Source organism: Notolabrus celidotus, chromosome 8 (assembly GCF_009762535.1).
Source record: "Notolabrus celidotus isolate fNotCel1 chromosome 8, fNotCel1.pri, whole genome shotgun sequence".
NCBI classification, from domain to species: domain Eukaryota; kingdom Metazoa; phylum Chordata; class Actinopteri; order Labriformes; family Labridae; genus Notolabrus; species Notolabrus celidotus.
The window spans coordinates 16,505,202-16,523,537 of record NC_048279.1 but is presented as its reverse complement, the minus strand read 5'-3'; the positions used below and the strand labels follow the sequence as shown (position 1 = coordinate 16,523,537).

Below are 18,336 nucleotides of genomic sequence, written 5' to 3'. Positions count from 1 at the left end.
TCAAAAAACATGAATAAAAAGCGTGGTGCCCCAGACCTGGACTCATACATAATGGTAAAATGCCTTGAAAAAAAACGGTGTCTCGCACTTCAGACACATGTAATTAATGCACAGATTAGGGCCCTGATACTGCACGGATGTGTGTAAAAAGATGTGTATGCAGAAAAAAAGGAGCGGCCGAGAGAGCCAATCTGAGTATTTTTGTACATGAGAAGAAGAGAAAATCCATGCTCTATTTTCTCTATTGATTCCTCCACTTTATAAAACACACTCTTTGAAAGCAACACCACATTTGTTGTGTTGTGTTCACCTCTTTCCAGGACGCTCACAAAAGAAGCAATCTTTTTTCTCCAGGCCTCGGATTTTCATCGCACTTTTATCAGCTTGACCAGAAGGTCCTTATGCGACTTACCTTTACTATGCTTACTATCCTCCCTCCCTCCCTTCCTTGCTCACTAGCATGCTTCTCAGAATAGTCATATGCTCGTTTCCAAGGCAACCAACCAAGACCTGTGTCCAGAGAGGGTTGACAGACGTCGAGTGGAAGTACAGGAAACACAAAGTCGTATCTTTTATTAGCCTGCTGAAACATTGCCTGTGAGCATTTGTGTGATATAACAAGCCGGATAGCAAAGCTGAAACTAAAATGAAAACTTTTTTTTTACAGTGACACAAAATCTGCCTCCTGTCATATTTTCCCTCGCTAAATGGATGAAGCCAACTAGATTTTTCAGGATAAGCTGCAGCCCCCTTAGAGGGAACAAGACTTAATTTTATTTCCCCTGGGTCACTTCACCAAGTAATCCCCATTCATGTAAAGAGAGGGATTGGAGGCTTACAAGAAGTGAAAAAGAGAAACAAAACTCAGCGGGGCAGCACTAAGGGAAAATGTTGATATCAGTCGTCTAATTAATCTGTTGGCTCGCTGATGTCCAGGGACAAGAAGGCACAATGAGCTGCAGCAACGACAAGAGAACAAGAGGAACAATGGAAGTCTCAGTCTCACACTTCTTCACCGGGGTGTTGTATAATCCTGTTATTTTAGGCAACAGAAAGGGACAGTTAAGAGCAGGGGACTCTGTGAAAAGAGCTGCAAGGTTCAAATATTTTTGTAGTGGCTGTTTGTTTCCACAAGGGTGGTATTAAACTTGTGACTTAATTTACTGAGAGAAAAATCACACTTCATATTTCTGAGAATGATTTAAAGATGGACAAAAATACATGGAAATCTGAGTTTTTGCCCCTTTGGAATAAATGCTCTTGCTCTCCAACAGGGGGTGCTGTTTCCTTTATTCTCCCGCAGGTGAACTTAGTGATTCAGCCACTCCATTATAAAAGAAAGACAGAGCCTAAGGACAAGTGACCTCCTAAATTTATCCCAGCTGACACCAACCCCCAAAAGACATCATGAGTCATGCCTAAAATTTTGTACATTTCCTCTACTCATCCCATTAAATTGGACGTGGTATGAGGATTATAATGGTGTGAATGAGCTGATGTGGTGTCAGTGCAGGTGAAATGTTAAGTATTAATCTAATGAGCACACCCTGATGTAATTGTCCTAAAATGGCCTTAGAAAAAAGTAAAGTTTTAAAGCCAATGAGATGCTGCTTTGCTCAACGTAAAATAATTGTACGATGCTGTAAAACTCAAATAAGAAACTTTACAGAGGAGGAACAAAACCAAGGAGAGTGTCGTGCAATACCAAAATCTTTCTTTTTGTTAAAGCAATAGTGATTTTAATATGTAAGAGTGAGCAAAATCATAATACTACACTTAATGTGTCAGCTCTGGTACAGTTTACCCTGTGATTCTTCAGAGAGAATTTCAATGCCTTCTGTTGGAGGTTAACTGGCTTGAATATTGATGGACAAAGATTAATAATCAATCAGATCAATTAAGAGGGTTTATTTTTTTTATTGCACCTGAGACATCAGTCAATATGTCTGTTCTGTCTAACAGAGAGTTGACTTTAAGCCAAGGCTGAGCTTTAGCTTTTACTCCCGCAGTTTAGACTCAGAACATTTCAACAGTTAGAAACTTTTAAGCCACATGCATGCCTGAGAATTTCTTGAAATTTGAAAAGCTCTACTCCTGAAATTTTGCAAAGTTTTCTGTTCACTGTCCCTCACAGTGTGACTTCTTCAGACAAGGCTGGTGAGCAGAGAGGTATACACAACAGAAGTGAGCTGCAAAAGCCACAGCGTAGTGTTTACAACAGGATTAGGGGTGATGCAATAGAGTCCTACACCAAGATCAGTTTTTACAATTCGACATGTAAATGGACAGATTTATCTTTTTTGCTGCTCTAGTCTTAAAATGATGCTTCTTCTTCAACCTTGTTTTTTTTTTTAATCCTGTCACGTGTTGCTCTTTTAAGCTCACACCAATGGCATGATATGAAAGTCATCATCCTGCATGTCCGCTCACTAATTTGCATTAAATTCCCCAAATGTTTTAAACTATGCTCTAACAATGTCTCACCCAGACTTCATAAAGACATTTTATGAAGGGGGTTGAGAGGAAAAAATTCAGGTAAAATTTGTTTGTATGTGTGTGTGTGGGGGGTTACATTAACGCATGCAACCCTCCAATCATACAGTTCGTGAACATTTTAGGAGCTTTTTAGATTTAGAAGGAGTTTCTCTTAGAGACTGTAAACATTTAGAAAACTTAGTCTGAGATTGTTCAACTATGATATGGAATTTAAAAGAAAAGTTTCAATTAATCCTCCATATCTTATTCTTGCTAGGTAATGGGATGCAGTTGCATGTGATTGCACTGTTATTTTCTTTCCTATCTGAACAAATGAAAAACTGCAGCTGATGTGTAAAAAAGGGAAGCATTGTCTTAAGATTTTCTTACAGGGAAGTTTCTTCTCAAAATTTATTTGAAGAATGATAGAAGGAAATGATCAAGGACAGACAGATCAAGTCTGTCTTTTGACAATACGGTCCCTGTTTTTTTATTCTTTTCATCCAAATTAAAAGGCAAAAAGTACTAAGTGAGTGATGCTGCACCGCTACCTGCCCATCAATAATTTAGGACCAAATAGAAAAGATCAAAATTGTGAGCAAGGAAAAAGAAACCACTCCTGTGTTCTCAAATTCAGGTCTCGTACGGTAGATTAGGAAGTCAGAGTCCTTCAGTTTTTCTTCGAGTAACCCTGCCTCTCCCTCTGATGAAGTCTTAAAGATCTGAAGAGCATCAAGAGACATATCTAAGAGAAGCGCCTTCAGTTTTTATTCATGTTCCTTCCCCTTTCTTTTTTAAGTGATCTGCAGCTTCAGAGAGTGGATGGTGAGGAGAGAGAGACAGAGAGAAGGAGAAGAGGGAGAGGGAGAAAGAAAAGTGTTTTCCAACAGGAATGAGACTCTTCAGTTTGGCTCGGGCTGTCACCGCTCAGTTCAAAACATTCTGCCATGCAAAACAGCTAAAAAAGCCCCAAAACCTGAGATATGATTTCACTTTGAACATCAGGGGGCTCATTCACAAGCAGGTCAGACTCTTTTAAACTTTGAGTAATTTTAAAATCAGTCCAGATAATCATTTAAGGAATCCTTCTTTTGATCATTCTCCTCAATTACTTTCTAGTTTTTGGACCAGAATTTTGTTTTCTGTTTGATTTTTCTTTGTCAATGAAGATCTTTGTTCGCTTATTGGCAAGTAGCAAGGAGTGAATTTGTCATAACCAAGACTGTACAACACACACACACACACACACACACACACACACACACACACACACACACACACACACACACACACACACACACACACACACACACATGGTTCTCATATTCTGGAGGACAGCTGCAGGGGTGTGTAAGCCTTGGGAAAATGGATCATGGAATCAGGCCAATCAACTTCCTCTGTAGCCAGCACCTGTTTGTACGTATCTGCTGCTGACAATTTCACAATATGAAGAGATTATGAAAATATACAGAGATTAATACACACGTTCTGCATGAAAATCTAATACATTTCTGTCACAAACATGCCTTTTCTTCATTTTCCACTGAAGCATTGCAGTACAGTAGGTATGTGTGATTTTCTGCTTGCATGTTTGCCACTGAGGTTTATTCAACAGAGATTATGCAAATGTAAGTATAATGCACATCCTGCCCTAATTCACTAAACCCTGTTATAATTAAGACACACATCCACCGTGGAGAAAACCACACGCAAACACTCACACATCACAATAATAAAGTGTTACCTTGAATTATTCCCTCGACCAAACAAAAGAGAGACGAAGAGGAGCGCAGATGATGACAGTAAAAACGCCTTGATGTTTTGTCACTCAGAAAACACAAGTTATATATGTGTGTGTGTGATTGTGTGCGATTGTGCACATGTGTTGTCATGAGTGTGTGTACGAGCAGAAGAGAGGAGGAGGGGGGTGGGGGGTAGACGATCTTCTCTGAAGCGGCCCAGGCAGGCATCAGCACTCAATCATCCCAGATCTGCCAGACGACACCAGCAGAGAAAACACATTACCCGTGTCGTGTCGCCTCGTCTTCTTCTGTTGTCTTCTCTTTATTATATTTAGGGCTGCCTCGCCTCAGGGTCAGGTGACAATCTGCATTCTCTTTCTACAAGTTTTCTCAAAACTGTCTTGAGTTTTTTTTTATTGTATTTTATTTTTCACAGTTTTTTTTTCCACCTCTCTGTTAAAGGGGAGCCGTTGATGGTTTTTAATCCCTACATGAGTCCCTTTGCAGATGACTCTGCTGGCATGGTGTCAGAGAGAAACTAACAGTGAGCAGCGCTACGCATTAGACAAAAGATGAATACCCTCAGAAGGGAGGGAGGGAATACAGATTTCCATTTGAAGTGCCTGTCTAAGTTTTAGTGAAAAATGAGTTCTTTATAACGGCATATAAATATATAAATGAAACACTTAAAGACATTATCAGGCACTTTCATTCCCCCTGCCTTTTGTGTGCTGGTTGAGGTGGGAAACAGAAGGGAAGTAAACACATCTGCATATCTGAGTCATTGGTTCCAAGGGAGCTGTTATGGGCTGTCTCTGCAAATCTCTTCTCTGCGTTGCTTACAGCCCACCAGCAACAAAATCACCCCCCCTACAACGCTGATGCTGGGTCAGATATTTCAACACTCCTCCTGATGTAGTTTGATTTGAAGGTTTCAAATCTGATTTCAGATCTCCTGATTTCAAACCTTTAGTTTATCTTTTCTCAGGTTCAAACACGTGTGCCCGCAGTCTATAGCAGGGGAAGGCGGCATGCGTGTCGCCGCAGTTTAGCGTCTGGTTGACGGTAAGTTGGCACAGTTGGTGCAACAGAGTGGGCCAAGACCGGTCAGGGCCTCTGTCTCCGCAGCGGCCATCACCTGGACAACCAAGCGTGCCAGGCCTGTGGCCACATCAGAGGGATCCGAGTAATGGCATCAACTGGCTGCAAACACAAGGCCAAGGGGGGGTTTCTCTCTCCAACAGCTTTGTAGCATGCTTGTGTATACAAACAGAGCATTCACAAAGAAAAACATGGAGACACTTCACCACACAGTGCACTCACGGTGGGGCGAAATACTGCAGGATCTTCCCTCAAATGCCCAGCTTTAAAGCTCAGTAAGATACACATTTCAAGTAACCCTGAAATGATACATCCTTTGACTGAGTAGGTCTTGTAGATATCCAACTATTCTCAGGGTACATGTTCTTTGTGCCCAGATATTCTGACTCTATATTGTGTTTTCAAGCTCCTTCATGCGTGCATCACTGCTCTCATTATATATGTTATACCAGCAAGTACTCAAAATATCACTACATTTTGTATATTTAAGCTGTTTTAGAAGGCAATAATATAAAACTTTACTTGAATATAATATTAAGAACATTTGAAGTAATGCTTTTTACAATGGAGCATCTTGCTTTTAATAAATGTAATATTTTTGAAGTGAGAAGTTTTTTTCTACCATTTTGATATTAAGAAAGTTTAAAGATATTGTATCTGCTTCTGTATTTTAAGCATGTTTCAAGGCGTTGCATATATATAGTCAAAGATTTTGTGTGGAACTTTTGGTTTGTGTTTATTTTGGCGCCCCCTGTGGACAAAACACTACCCTTTTTCTTTTTGCTGATTTCTTTTTGCAGAAATAAAATCTTAGCCTGCTGTCTTTGATCAGTTCAATAAATTCCTCTGTGGATTTGTGCTGTAAAAACTGTTAAGAAAACGCTGTTTCTGCAGCTTGTAGTTCATCACTCTGTTTAACAGCAGTTTCAGGCTTTGAAAATAACCCGTAGAAAGAATCAGTGTTGTCACTGTTGATCTCTTTAGCTTTTTTCACTTATTTAGAGGTATCAATATTAATATCAGCCAGTTTCATAACCAGCTAAAAACTCACAGGAACCCAAAACTTAAATTTACAAAAGCAGCTTCTTATTGATCAGTTCCACTGCTGCCTGTAACAGGATGACTCTTTGGACTCCTATGTGTGTGTTTCTATCGACATGCCTGTATTTCTCCTAACCTTGAGTTCCTCTCCCTTATGTCTTTTATACTCTTGATGTGTATGTGTGTGTGTGTGTGTGTGTGTGTGTGTGTGTGTGTGTGTGTGTGTGTGTGTGTGTGTGTGTGTGTGTTTTTGTTGTATCCTTCTGGTCAGCGAGAGGACTCTTTCACTATGGCTGTCACCCCATGGACCATGCTCGTACAACAGGAATAATGAGCAACTATTCGGCTCCGTCGCTCTGAACCAAACAAGGCTCACAAAGACGGGGAAGTCAGGGGGGTCAAGGCTGAGCGCTGACTCTCTCTCTCACACAGGTCTTTATGACTTCCACTTTCTTACGCATGCCCCCTGTGTGTCAGGGTCACCATGGTAACATTGTCTCCTGCAGAAAATGGCTGGGATGCCGTGATGGGGTCTTGACCAAAGTTTATTGATCCACAAGATTTGGAGGCTGTTTGAAAGAAAAATCTTGTTCCGTGTTGTTGAGACTTTGGATCAATAAGAAATCCCTGGAAACAAACTTGATGAAATCATTCTCCTGAGAAATTCACAGTTTATGGGCTGTTTTGATGTGTTATTTCCAGTATCTGAGGGTATTTGGCTTTGCTTTAGCATACTTGTTGTGTATGTGTATGTGTGTTCCATGGGTACTTCCTGTGGTTATCTGTGCAGCACAGATGATTCATGACTTTCTGTGTTGTTTCAGAGAGAGAAAATTCACACTATAAATTTGTCTCTTTCCAACACTTTATGTCACACTCTGAGACACACACACATACAAGCACACACATACGCACACACACACACTCTGGCGCTCTTACATTACAGTGTTCCTACTCCCACACAAACTGACAAAAATGAGTGCGTTTATGCTTTTCGGGGTAACTGACACAAATGAACCAAAAATATCTTTAACATGCACTCATTTTGCACTTCCTCTGACTAGCAGCTCATGATTGTGGTTATAAATATTATAATCACATAACAATACACAAGATTTACTCAGTGGTGTCTTATAAATTCATTCATCTAAATAAGCAGTTTATATAACAGATTACTTTCTGAAATCTGTCTCTTAATGTGATGCTCTGGTGCTTTTTTATCAGGCAGTGCTGCAGCTCATTTGTATCTAAAGTACAAAGGCTAAAGTCCTTGTGTGTGTGTGTGTGTGTGTGTGTGTGTGTGTGTGTGTGTGTGTGTGTGTGTGTGTGTGTGTGTGTGTGCGCGTGTGTGTGTGTGTGTGTGTGTGTGTGTGTGTGTGTGTGTGTGTGTGTGTGTGTGTGTGTGTGTGCATGTGCGTGCTCCTGGAAATGCTGTGTGTGCTGCTGTGCGCCGCATGCTTAGCGGAGGTCACAACAAACAATAGCCTACGGGAAGTGAGAGCAGCTACAAAGGCACGAGAGCCTGTGAGTATGAGGAAAAACTAGGATCTATAATGTTCAAATGGATTTAGGTGTAGAACATTTTGTGCAACAGAGAGTAGAAATAACTCAACAGTTATACAAAGTATTAGCAGTAATAATAGCAGCAGTATATTCACTCTGTTGCTCAGCTTATCACCGCTGCCCATCGTGTTATCACGAAGGGGAAAGTCCGCACAGGAAACTTTACAGTTCACTTCTAGTATCCACTTACAGTTCAGGCAACAATTTTCCTTTCTCAAATGAAACCACAACTTCCTCATTGCTGACTTTCCACGCCTCTCTGATGCTCTCTTTCTCTTTTTTCCGAGCGTGGCGTCACTGGGTTGTGGTTTTCTCACTACTCACAGAACACAGGAAGTGTGACAGGTCTCTGTCACTGTTTCCACTGAGGACCACAGAGCTAAATTTAACAGCAAAAACAAGATCACAGGTGCCCGAAATACTCACTTCCACAAACAGAGAGGTTTAATTTGACTACTCAAAGCTATTTATACTTAACCACGTTAATATACTTATGTCTGGGCTGAGGTTAAGTTTACTGTGTGACGCAGTCGGCCACAAAGGAAACAGCCCAAACCAATTAGCAAGAGGAGCTAGCCATGTCAGGACAGTTAGCCTCTAAAGCTTAGCTCCTTAGCATCCATGAATGAAGTCTAGTCAGAAAATAGTGTGTTGCAGCGACATGTATGTCACTCTGACCAGCTCTTAGTATCAGCACAGATTAATCAGTTTATTGGATTAGCACTTTGGCTAAACATGTACCCAACACCAGTGAAAACACCATTAATGACGTCTGTTAGTGACGGAGAAATACTATAAATAAAGATGCAACATTACAGAGTTCATCTCAGTCCATCAGCAGGTCAATTTAAGGAACTGAAACCTCTGCCACCTCAAAAACCTGGTGTCACAGTTTGGCACAATAATAGAACATGATTGGTTATTTAAATAACTTGTATGGTTCATGAACAGAAGAACGGAGGGTGGAGAAAAAATTTGCATTCAGTGAGTTGATGTGAAAAACAAGCAGTGAATGGAAAATGCAAAGATGAGAGACTGAGGGAAAAAAGACATTCCTGAGGAAAAAAAACAACACAAGATGAAGAGAAAAACATGTGAAAGGTAGCAAAGATCAGTCCTACTGAGAGGAGACATTCCTTAATGCCTTCAGATCAATACATTTGTAAAGGATGGGCAGTATCACTATCAGGCCTTTATCTGGAGACACTCCTCTCTCTTCGCATCAAAGGCAGCATGAGGCCTCGACTGAACCAACCTCTGTGCTCGCCAGCGTGTGCTCACTGTCAGTGTCAGTGCGGGGCAGGGGGGGGAGAAGGGGGGGGAGAAAGAGGCCAGTGGACTTGGACAGCAGCCAGAGCCGGAGTGGGTTAAACTCAAGCTAAAGTTACGCACGGCTCATTGTGACTGGCTCTGCTAACTTGCTGTGGCTGAGAGCAGACGCCAATAGCGGCACAATTACCCCTGGCACTGCGGAGTCACGTTAGCCAATGTCTGGTCTGTGTCCATGTGGGTGTAAGTTCAGCCACATACAGACATTTGTACACACTAATGCACATCTGCTGATTGGTACAAATATTCTAATACAATTGTAACCCCCTAATATCAACATTTCCTTGTTGTTTCACCTCAAACCACAAGAGATAGGGAACATCATGTTATTCCACATTTTCTGACATAATCATGTGCTCATTTTATTTTCAGTACCAGCTTGTTGAGCTCGCAGTAAAGCTATTCAGTGTTAGATAACTTTCAACAGCAGCCCTAGAATCTAAGTGCCGGAAAGGAGTAATCAAGGGATATATGAAAATAAGACAATAGTGAATTATAATGACATAAAAAAATCATGTTCTGTTACATAAATACAAAATATTTAGATGTAATAAAAGTTGTAGACAGACTTATTTCTGTCTTTGCAAGTTTTGGGACCCTCAGTTGAAATTTCAATAAAAATCTCCTGAGCTTAACAACAGAATGACTGAAAAAACGTAATAACTTTTTCTCCCCAACAAACTAGTGCACGCTGTCTTACTGTCAAAAATACATTACATATAAAACAATGTCAACATTCCTAGATAGATGATATATTTCACAGTTAGAAGGTGAACAGGAGTTTGCTTGTAATTTTTGATGCACTGTTTCCTCCCCTTCGCAAAGTTAGCTGCATTTAAATATTTTTTTTTCCCACAGCCAAATAGTTGATTTGAACATAAGCTCCACCTCTGACAAAGCAAATAGATAATCAGACTATAGGCTTTATGTGTGGCCCCAACACCAGACTTCAAGGGGTGCCATGCCACCTGTGGACAACCCGCTTGGCACAACCCTGTCATCCACATCAAATTATCTTTAAGGAGAAACCTGAGAACAAAACATACACATCCTAAAGCTTTATTAATAGAACATATTGAAGGAGGCAGCAAAGTGCCAGTCTCTTAGTTACTCTTTTATTGTCTACCCCTTTTTGTCTCTGTCACCACCCGCATCTGACTTATTCTCTATCTTTTCCTCCCAGCTCTCTCTCTAGCTCTTCTGTCCCTGTCCCTGTCCTGTAGCTAATCTACAGTCAGGCTGATGTAAGGTAGGTGTGGTAGGGCTTTAGAGAAAGCAGATTAGCTCTTATTGTCACTAGTAGAAAATGAGCCAAAGGGTCTGCTATAAATAGGCAGATTTAGTCCAACCCCACGACTCAGAGCTTGGCAGGAGATCAGGCTCGGGAGTGCAACTTTGAGGCCAGGGTCAGTGTGTTACTATGGCGACACAGGGACGGCAGTGCATGTGTGTGTGTGTGTGTCAGGGGGTGAACAGTAATGTGTAAGTGTGTGTGCCCCCCTTTCTCCATGTTCTGTGTCTCTCCAGCAGCAGTGTTCAGGCTCCTAGCCCCCGTAGACAGAGAGCATGTTGGGTAACAGCAGTCTGGAGTTCCCCTGGACTCAATCCAGACCTCCTCTCCCTTCCCTACTGCCTCGCTCCCACACTCCTCCCCTCCTTCTCCCCCTTCTGTCTCCCACCCGCTTCCCCTTCTCCTGCTAGCTTTTTTACCATGTAGTGATACAGGTTTGTATGTGTTTGTGCGGTTCCCAACAGCCCATACAACACAACCACTGGTTTATTTGTCCTGTTCACAGCGGGTTGTCTCCTCCTGACTTTTTTTTTTGTCTGTGTCTGTGTCTGTGTCTGTGTGTGTGTGTGTGTGTGTGTCTGTGCGTGCGCGTGCGTGTTTGTGTTAGTGTGTGGTGTTTTCAGCGCCGCCCTTCCTCTGAAAACCGTTGGACTCTGTTTCCATTCCTCCCCGCAGGCTTCATCTCCATATTAAACCATTAGCTGATCTGGAGTCAGGGTCTGCTGTCTCAGCAGCTCATCTCACACATCTGCTCTGACTCATTTTCTCTAGTTCCTCATTCTGAAAATGAGAAATGAAGACTGCTTTCAAAACAATGTGTGCCTATTTGTAGCTCTGGCCAAGCCCAGTCAGAATACCATCATCCTCACAATCGTCATCACAGCAACACATGTTTGGTAATAAGTGATGAAACACTAGCTCAGAGGGTGCATCTTCAATACAAAAAAAACTTTTAGAAGAGATTTACTTTACAGTATATGATTCAGGAAGTAAATTTTTTCTTGTCTAAGATGATACAAAAGTTCGAACAGGGCTTTTAGATATATTTTTATCAGTAAAATCATATTTCTGCTGCTTTTTGGTTAATATGTTGTGCTATATTTCCAAAAAGTTGAGACCTGAAAGATCCAGAGCTCCAAAAAAACAAAAAGTCAGAGCTAATGTGACGACACACATTGAGAAAAAGGAGGTGTGTGAACGTGAAACATGTCAACAAGGCAGCACAATTACTGAGTGGGCCTGTTTTAGCATGTTTACCTGCACCCACTCCATTCATCGTTTGGCCTCCGTGCCGGAGGAACAAGCTGCTGCACGCTCCTGCCACATAGGCACACAACAGTAACTCACCCTGCTTTGCACCCAACGCTGACAAAGCACAGCGTCACAGTTTCCGAAACCTCTCCTTCCACTTTTGCATCACCTTGCATGAAAAAAAAGAACTGTCAGTGTATCTGTGGGAACTGGCAGGTCGTACATCTTTGAGAGCTGATTGAGTCTACGATTAAATGCAGAACTTCAAAGGACTTTACATGGCCTATGTTAGCACAGTATGGTTTATTTCTATACTCGTAATACTTCTATATTTCTGTACACTTAACAATAAAGTGAAAACTGTTTTCTGTTTCTGAGTCATTGTAGTGAAAGACAAGTGAAAGCCTTAGTAGTTGTTTATATTAACACACAGTGAAAGAAAATATAACTAACACGTGTCCTTTAAGTGGTGGTGTCAGCAAAGTCAAGCCCAAAAGTATTTATTTGTCTGATTCTAAAGCTTCTAGAAACACATTATAGGGGTTATTTATGACGGTCATCTGAGGAGAAAGCAGAACATGAAGACTGCGTGTTTGTAGCCGCTCTGATTAAGTAGATTAGTGACTTAAATTGGATCACTTTATTTGTCTGGCTGGACTTCAACACAACCACAGAGTCCAGGACGTCTGAGCCGCAGCACTCTGAATGAGAACGAAACACACACAGCTTCCTCTTTCCACCCAGCAGCTGTGCTCCTCTCTACCTCTCTCTCTCTTGCTCTCTCTCTCTCTCTGTCTTTTTTATTCTTCCTTTCACTCTGTCGTTTTCTCCGACTCAGCCTGTGATATCACGGAGCAAAGGATGTGATGTCACTTCCTGTTTGGTTTTTCATGTGGCGCTGCCAGAGGCTACAGAAGCTGCAGCTTGCTGACAGCTGTGAGTAGAGCTGGAAACATGCAAATAAATGAGTTCAAAGGTCAGGGCACGCTGATTGTAAGTGTTTGTAAGGCCTCGCAGCTGCTTTTTGAAGCCATGTTGGAGTCACTGAACTGTTTTTTTTTTTATCTTTAGTTTGTAGCTCACCTTAAGCTTTTTTCCTGCTGTCTATAAATCAACTTTTCAACCGTGCAGGTGCACAAATCACCAGAGGGTACATTTTTTGCATAGCCCAAGCATGGTCACATAGCTGGAGGACACTATAATCCTGAAGACATATAAAAATATATCACCTTTATTATCTCCTCTGCCAAAAAGAGCAAACTCTGACTCCTTTTCCTCATCATCTGCCGCCAGTTGAGAGCCTGTTGGTGACAGACAGGCTGTGACATCCAGCCCTGGTAATAGAAGGCAATTATAAGCCCTGGCGAGAGCTGTGGCAATGGGGGAAAACTTTTATGCAGCCCCCCTCCTGGGGCGCTGACATGCAGACACACTGAAATTAATTGCTACAAAACATCAGGCGAGCTCGACGCACACGTGTGCGTGAAGTCAAACTCCTGGAAAGGAGAAGAATGAAACAATACACAACATGCAACGCTGCATTGATGCTCATGAGGAGGAAGAAGAAGAAGAAAGAGAAGCAGCGAAAAAAACAAGTAGATCCCTTCCAACAAATCATGTTTTCATCTAAATAAAGAAGCCAAAGACAATAGACTTGGGTACCTTGGAGACCAGGAGGACTATTTCTCCATGGCAACCAATGTGGTGTGTGACAATGCCGCAGTGCGAGGGTTTGAACTGCTAAAGCTGTCTGGGAATGCAGAGATAGATAGGGAGCGAGGAAGAGAGAGGATCCGAGAGTGAGACCCACGGAGGGCTGTCTGTACGCTCGTAATGAGAACACACATTGTCACAATCCCACTGCGAGAAGAATGAAGTTCACGACTTTCCGAGACACACTGTTTTCTTTTCTTTCTATCTTTAAGTCAATGCGCAGAGAGATCATGTTCTTTACTGAATTATTACACTTAGCCTGTTTATATTTTACACAGTGCATATCCAAATATTCTCACATCTAAACATTTCTTCAGTGTTGCTATGGAGTTGTTCCCCTGTTTGGCTGTTAGAGAACGCAGCAGCATGTGGCCTTTGAGGAGATTTATTTTAATTGTGCGGTGCATTGTGGCCAAGACACCGTCAGGCTATATGCAGGGTGTGTGCTGTCAGCACACTTGTGGATACATGCAGACGTGTTGGCCTGTAGACTTCATGGTGTGTGAGTGTGTGTGTGTGTGTGTGTGTGTGTGTGTGTGTGTGTGTGTGTGTGTGTGTGTGTGTGTGTGTGTGTTTGTGTGTGTGTGTGTGTGTGTGTGTGTGTGTGTTAATGTGTGTGTGTGTGTGTGTTAATGTGTGTGTGTGTGTGTGTGTGTGTGTGTGTGTGTGTTTGTGTTCACTTAGCCACGTGCAGTGTGTTTGGATTGCAAGACAAACACAAATAAAAGAAGGCACAGGTTTGTGTCCTTGTAGAAACCTGTGTGTGAATTCTTGTGAAAGGTGGGCGATAAAAAAAAAAAGACTTCCTGTGTGGTCACTCCTCCTCATACATGCGTTATAATCCCGGATTTAATTGGATTATAGCTTCAGAGTCTTGAGTCTAGCAGCAAAAAGAAAGAACAGGAAGTTTTTATTTATATCTTTAAAATTTGGGGTCGACTGAGGCTACTTAATATCTTTTTAGAAACTGTACACTACTGCAAGTCTCAACTCCGTCCTCACTAATTTCTCCTTGTCAGCATCACTCGACAACAATCATCATGCATTCTCCTTTGTGTGTCTTTATTTTTATTTGCAGCGCGCTTTATAGAAATTCATTACACCGTCTGCCGCCAGCGTAGGCAGAAAAATATTCCCCCAGCTCAGCTGAACTCTCACCCTCCTTTAATGTAAACACCGCTCCCCAGTCACGTTTCTCCCATTTAGGTAAACGCCGCCTGCATTATGTATGAATCTAGTCTCCTTAATCCAGTTGCACCATTAACCTGCACACCGAGACGTTTCTAAGTTCTTGCAAAAAGAGTGGAAGAGAGCCAACTCTGACCCTGCTAACTGGTGATAGATCATCTAAATTTAAAGCAGCAAGAGAAAATTACTTATCGCTCTTAAGGACTCCTGGAGTAAAGAATGTGATGAGTTGTTCAGATTAAAAAAGTCATTCATTCGTTTTGAGAAAGAGCTCACAAAATGTATCCGCCAACACTAATGAGTTGATTCTCAAAAGAGGAGAAGATATGTGTGAAGATAACTTTAGTCAATAAAAAAGCATCCCTGATCAGATATAATAATAAGGTAGTTACAGGAGATAGCACATTAAGTGATACTATTATCTAAGGAATAAAGTTAGCCTGCTCCCTCTGCCGGGGATCCAGTCTGCTATAACAACCACTACCTACATAAGAAATCAGCAACTTTACATAAAATATTGATTTTGAAATGAGTTCATTGAATTAAAATGTTCATATTTCTTCTGTTGGAAATATTCTTCTGTTGGAAACAGCCTTCTTAGCTGTTATTACTCACATTAAACTGCAGTGCTGCGTCTTAGTGAGTTATTCTTCCTTGTTACTGTCAGAGTCTGTGACGTTTTCTTTTCTATTCATCACTCTTAAACACCGCTGTATTTTCAACTGTGCTCTGTTAAGAGTGTACTTCCCAACAAAGCAACTTCAGAGTAACCAGACTCCTTTCTGTGAAATGTTGTGATTACAGCTACGCTGCCAGAGTCTGAGCCACATAGCAACAATGTGTTCTTCATCAGAAGTCTGCTATCAAAAAATAACAGACTGCTTGTGATGTCATTATGTAATGACCAATCAGATTCAAGTACTTGAGGCAGTTCTTTAAAAAAGATAATCAATTCTCAATTATGATTGATGTGCTGGAGAGAAGGTTTAAAAAAGTTTTTGGTTGAGGGATTAGGAAGTCTCCATGGTCTAAATCATTCTAGGTCATGAAACAAAAGACAGATTTAGCCGTGAATTGAAATATGTTGACTGTCCAGAGGCAGCAGCTGGGTTCTGTGATCAAAGAATAGTACCTGCATACTGTATGTACAGAAAGGGATCAGTGTGAGATAAGAAGTATAGTTATGTCTGAAGGGTTCGCAAAAAAATAGAGATGGAATGAAAGTTCCTCGTAGTATCTTTGTTTTAGCGTGTGGCTGCTGCAGTTTTTTAAACCTGCCGGTGAATCTTCGGTCCAAGTGACCCAAACTGACATTTGGCCCCCAAGCCTCAACTCCTGAAAAACCCATTGTCCCATAAGTCAAATGCTTCTGACAGTTATTCATTTATTCATCCCCCCTCCTTCTTCTCCTTTTTTTCCCTTTTCCTTGGAAGCATACAAGGAGTGTAAGTGTTGTTTGTGGTTTTTGTGTGTCTGCCTCGTCAGCCGTCATGCTTGTTGACGTCTGGCACTCAGAGTTAAACGATTATCGTATGATTGTAAAAGGGTTGCAGGGCTTTCTGATGGAGACCTGTCTTCTCAGCCCTGTAGGCTATCCCACATCGGCAGTCTCTAGCTGGGGTAGGGGGGAGGGAGGAGGGAAAGGAGGGAGAGGGGCTTACGTGAATCAACCTGTCGTACCTGCCCTGAGGCCCACCTGTCAACAACCCAGCGACAGCCGCTTTCTCTCTCTCTCTGTCTCTCTGTCGCTTTCTGCCTCGGTTTCTCCATCACTTCCTCTGTATCTCTCCTCACCCGTTTATCTCTCTGCCTCTCGCCCTCTCTGCTCCGTCACTTTTCTTCAGCTCCGACACCACAAAACAAATAACTCTCACCTGAGCGGATGTGCCGCTCTGACTGTCATTTTCACTTCACAGCGAGTTATTGGGAACAGCTTTGGCCATTGGACCCAAGGAGACTATTTGTCTTGGCAACTTCTGATGTGACTCAAAACTCAAATAAACTCTGGAGAACAACTTAAAGGTTTGTGTGTGTGTGTGTGTGTGTGTGTGTGTGTGTGTGTGTGTGTGTGTGTGTGTGTGTGTGTGTGTGTGTGTCTGTGTCTGTGTGTCTGTGTGTCTGTGTGAGAGAGAGTGCATAGAACTTGCCTGTTTGTATAACACCAGGTTTACACGGGTCATCCTTTGAAAGCCGGGGTGATTTCAGCTTTACTTTACCAAATTTCAGTAGCTCTGGTTTTGTATTTATAGCTTTTGGTCCAGAGAGGAAAAAGATAAAACCCAAACCTTCCCGGCCTTTCTTAGAGTTCTCTCAATAAACGTCAAGGTCCAAGGAGTGAGCAAGGGTGATGGCGTGACTGTCTGATGCAATAATAAACCCACGCTCGTCCACATAAACAGATGTGGACTGGCTGGGCTCCATTTGACTGCGGACTAAAGCAAAATTTAAATTCCTGACAAAAAAAATCTGAAGACTGTAGTAGAATAAAAACAGGTCTGTGAGTCTGGATGTTTTCTGTCTGCTCTGCGTACGTAGCCACATGACTCACACCCAAACGTGTTGGCTAAAGACAACAAACTCAGCCGCTCCTCAGTCTGGACGCTGAGGCCACATCTTTGTGCCTCCTGCGCTCTTTCCTGTCTGTCTCTGAGCCTATGTGAGGACGTCAGCAGCTTGAAGAGCAGTTAGTTAGTCAGCTTAGTCAATCAGCCAATGAGAAGCTTTGCCCTGGTGTAACAACATTCAACATCCAGTAAGCTTTGAGGGAAACTTGAAATGAATCTCTTCTGAGTCTGACATTCTTGCCAACAAACCCACATCTTTTTTTCAGTGAAAGAATTGAATCTCCGTAGTCGTGGAAGTATCAAAGCATCAAAGCAAGTAAATATGTAATCTTTTTAACCCTGTTTCAAAAGTTTAACTGTGTTCAATATGTTAGTCATTTAAAGGGATGATGGACAAAAGTAAACTTATGTATGTAGATGTGCTGCTTTGTCCACTGGGGCCAAAATATTTCTTTCATTTATGAAGTATTTGCTTTTAGACCTTTGTGATTCTATCACAGTGCTGTAAAATAGCCTTCCTAATATGCCTTTGTACATTTACGCTGACCCCTGTAACAGCATAATATTGGTGTGTTTGATTTGACTCTGGTGTTATTGTATTGTGCTAACACACAAGAAAAGATGTTTAGTAAAAACAGGGCAAGAGCACTAGATTAGCTCAGTGGTTAAATTGCACTCCTCAAGGACTAAGGCCAAAGTCCTCGAAGCACACGTCAGGGCTTGATTCTCACCTATAGCCCCTTTACTGCATGTCATTCCCCTACCTCTCACCCCAATAACTTACCCAATCCACTTCCCTGTTCGGTGCTTTTTAACAATTAGGACAAAGAAAATGAGAATAAACACATTTCACAATCAATAAGTTATCTCTAATCACATAACTGGTCAGGTAATATGTAATGGTACCTTCAAATAGAATATTTTCTGTATTCATAGTTTTCATAACTTTTCACTTTATCTGATAAGCTACTCCATGTTGAACCAATAATGAGTGTAACACAGAAGATGTCACCCACAGATCTGACCTATTATACATCAGCTCTCTCAACACACTGGGGTCTTTCCACCCACAGACTCT

General features: G+C 41.7%; 1 long non-coding RNA gene across 1 annotated transcript; it reads right to left on the bottom strand.

Moving 5' to 3' along the window:
• Positions 1-10,945: 10,945 nt before the first annotated feature.
• Positions 10,946-13,371, bottom strand: LOC117817953. The gene is made up of 3 exons (XR_004632270.1): positions 13,023-13,371; positions 11,890-11,962; positions 10,946-11,322 (listed from the first exon to the last, which is right to left on the bottom strand). It is a non-coding gene; the product is annotated as an uncharacterized LOC117817953 (long non-coding RNA).
• Between the last annotated feature and the right edge of the window lie 4,965 nt (positions 13,372-18,336).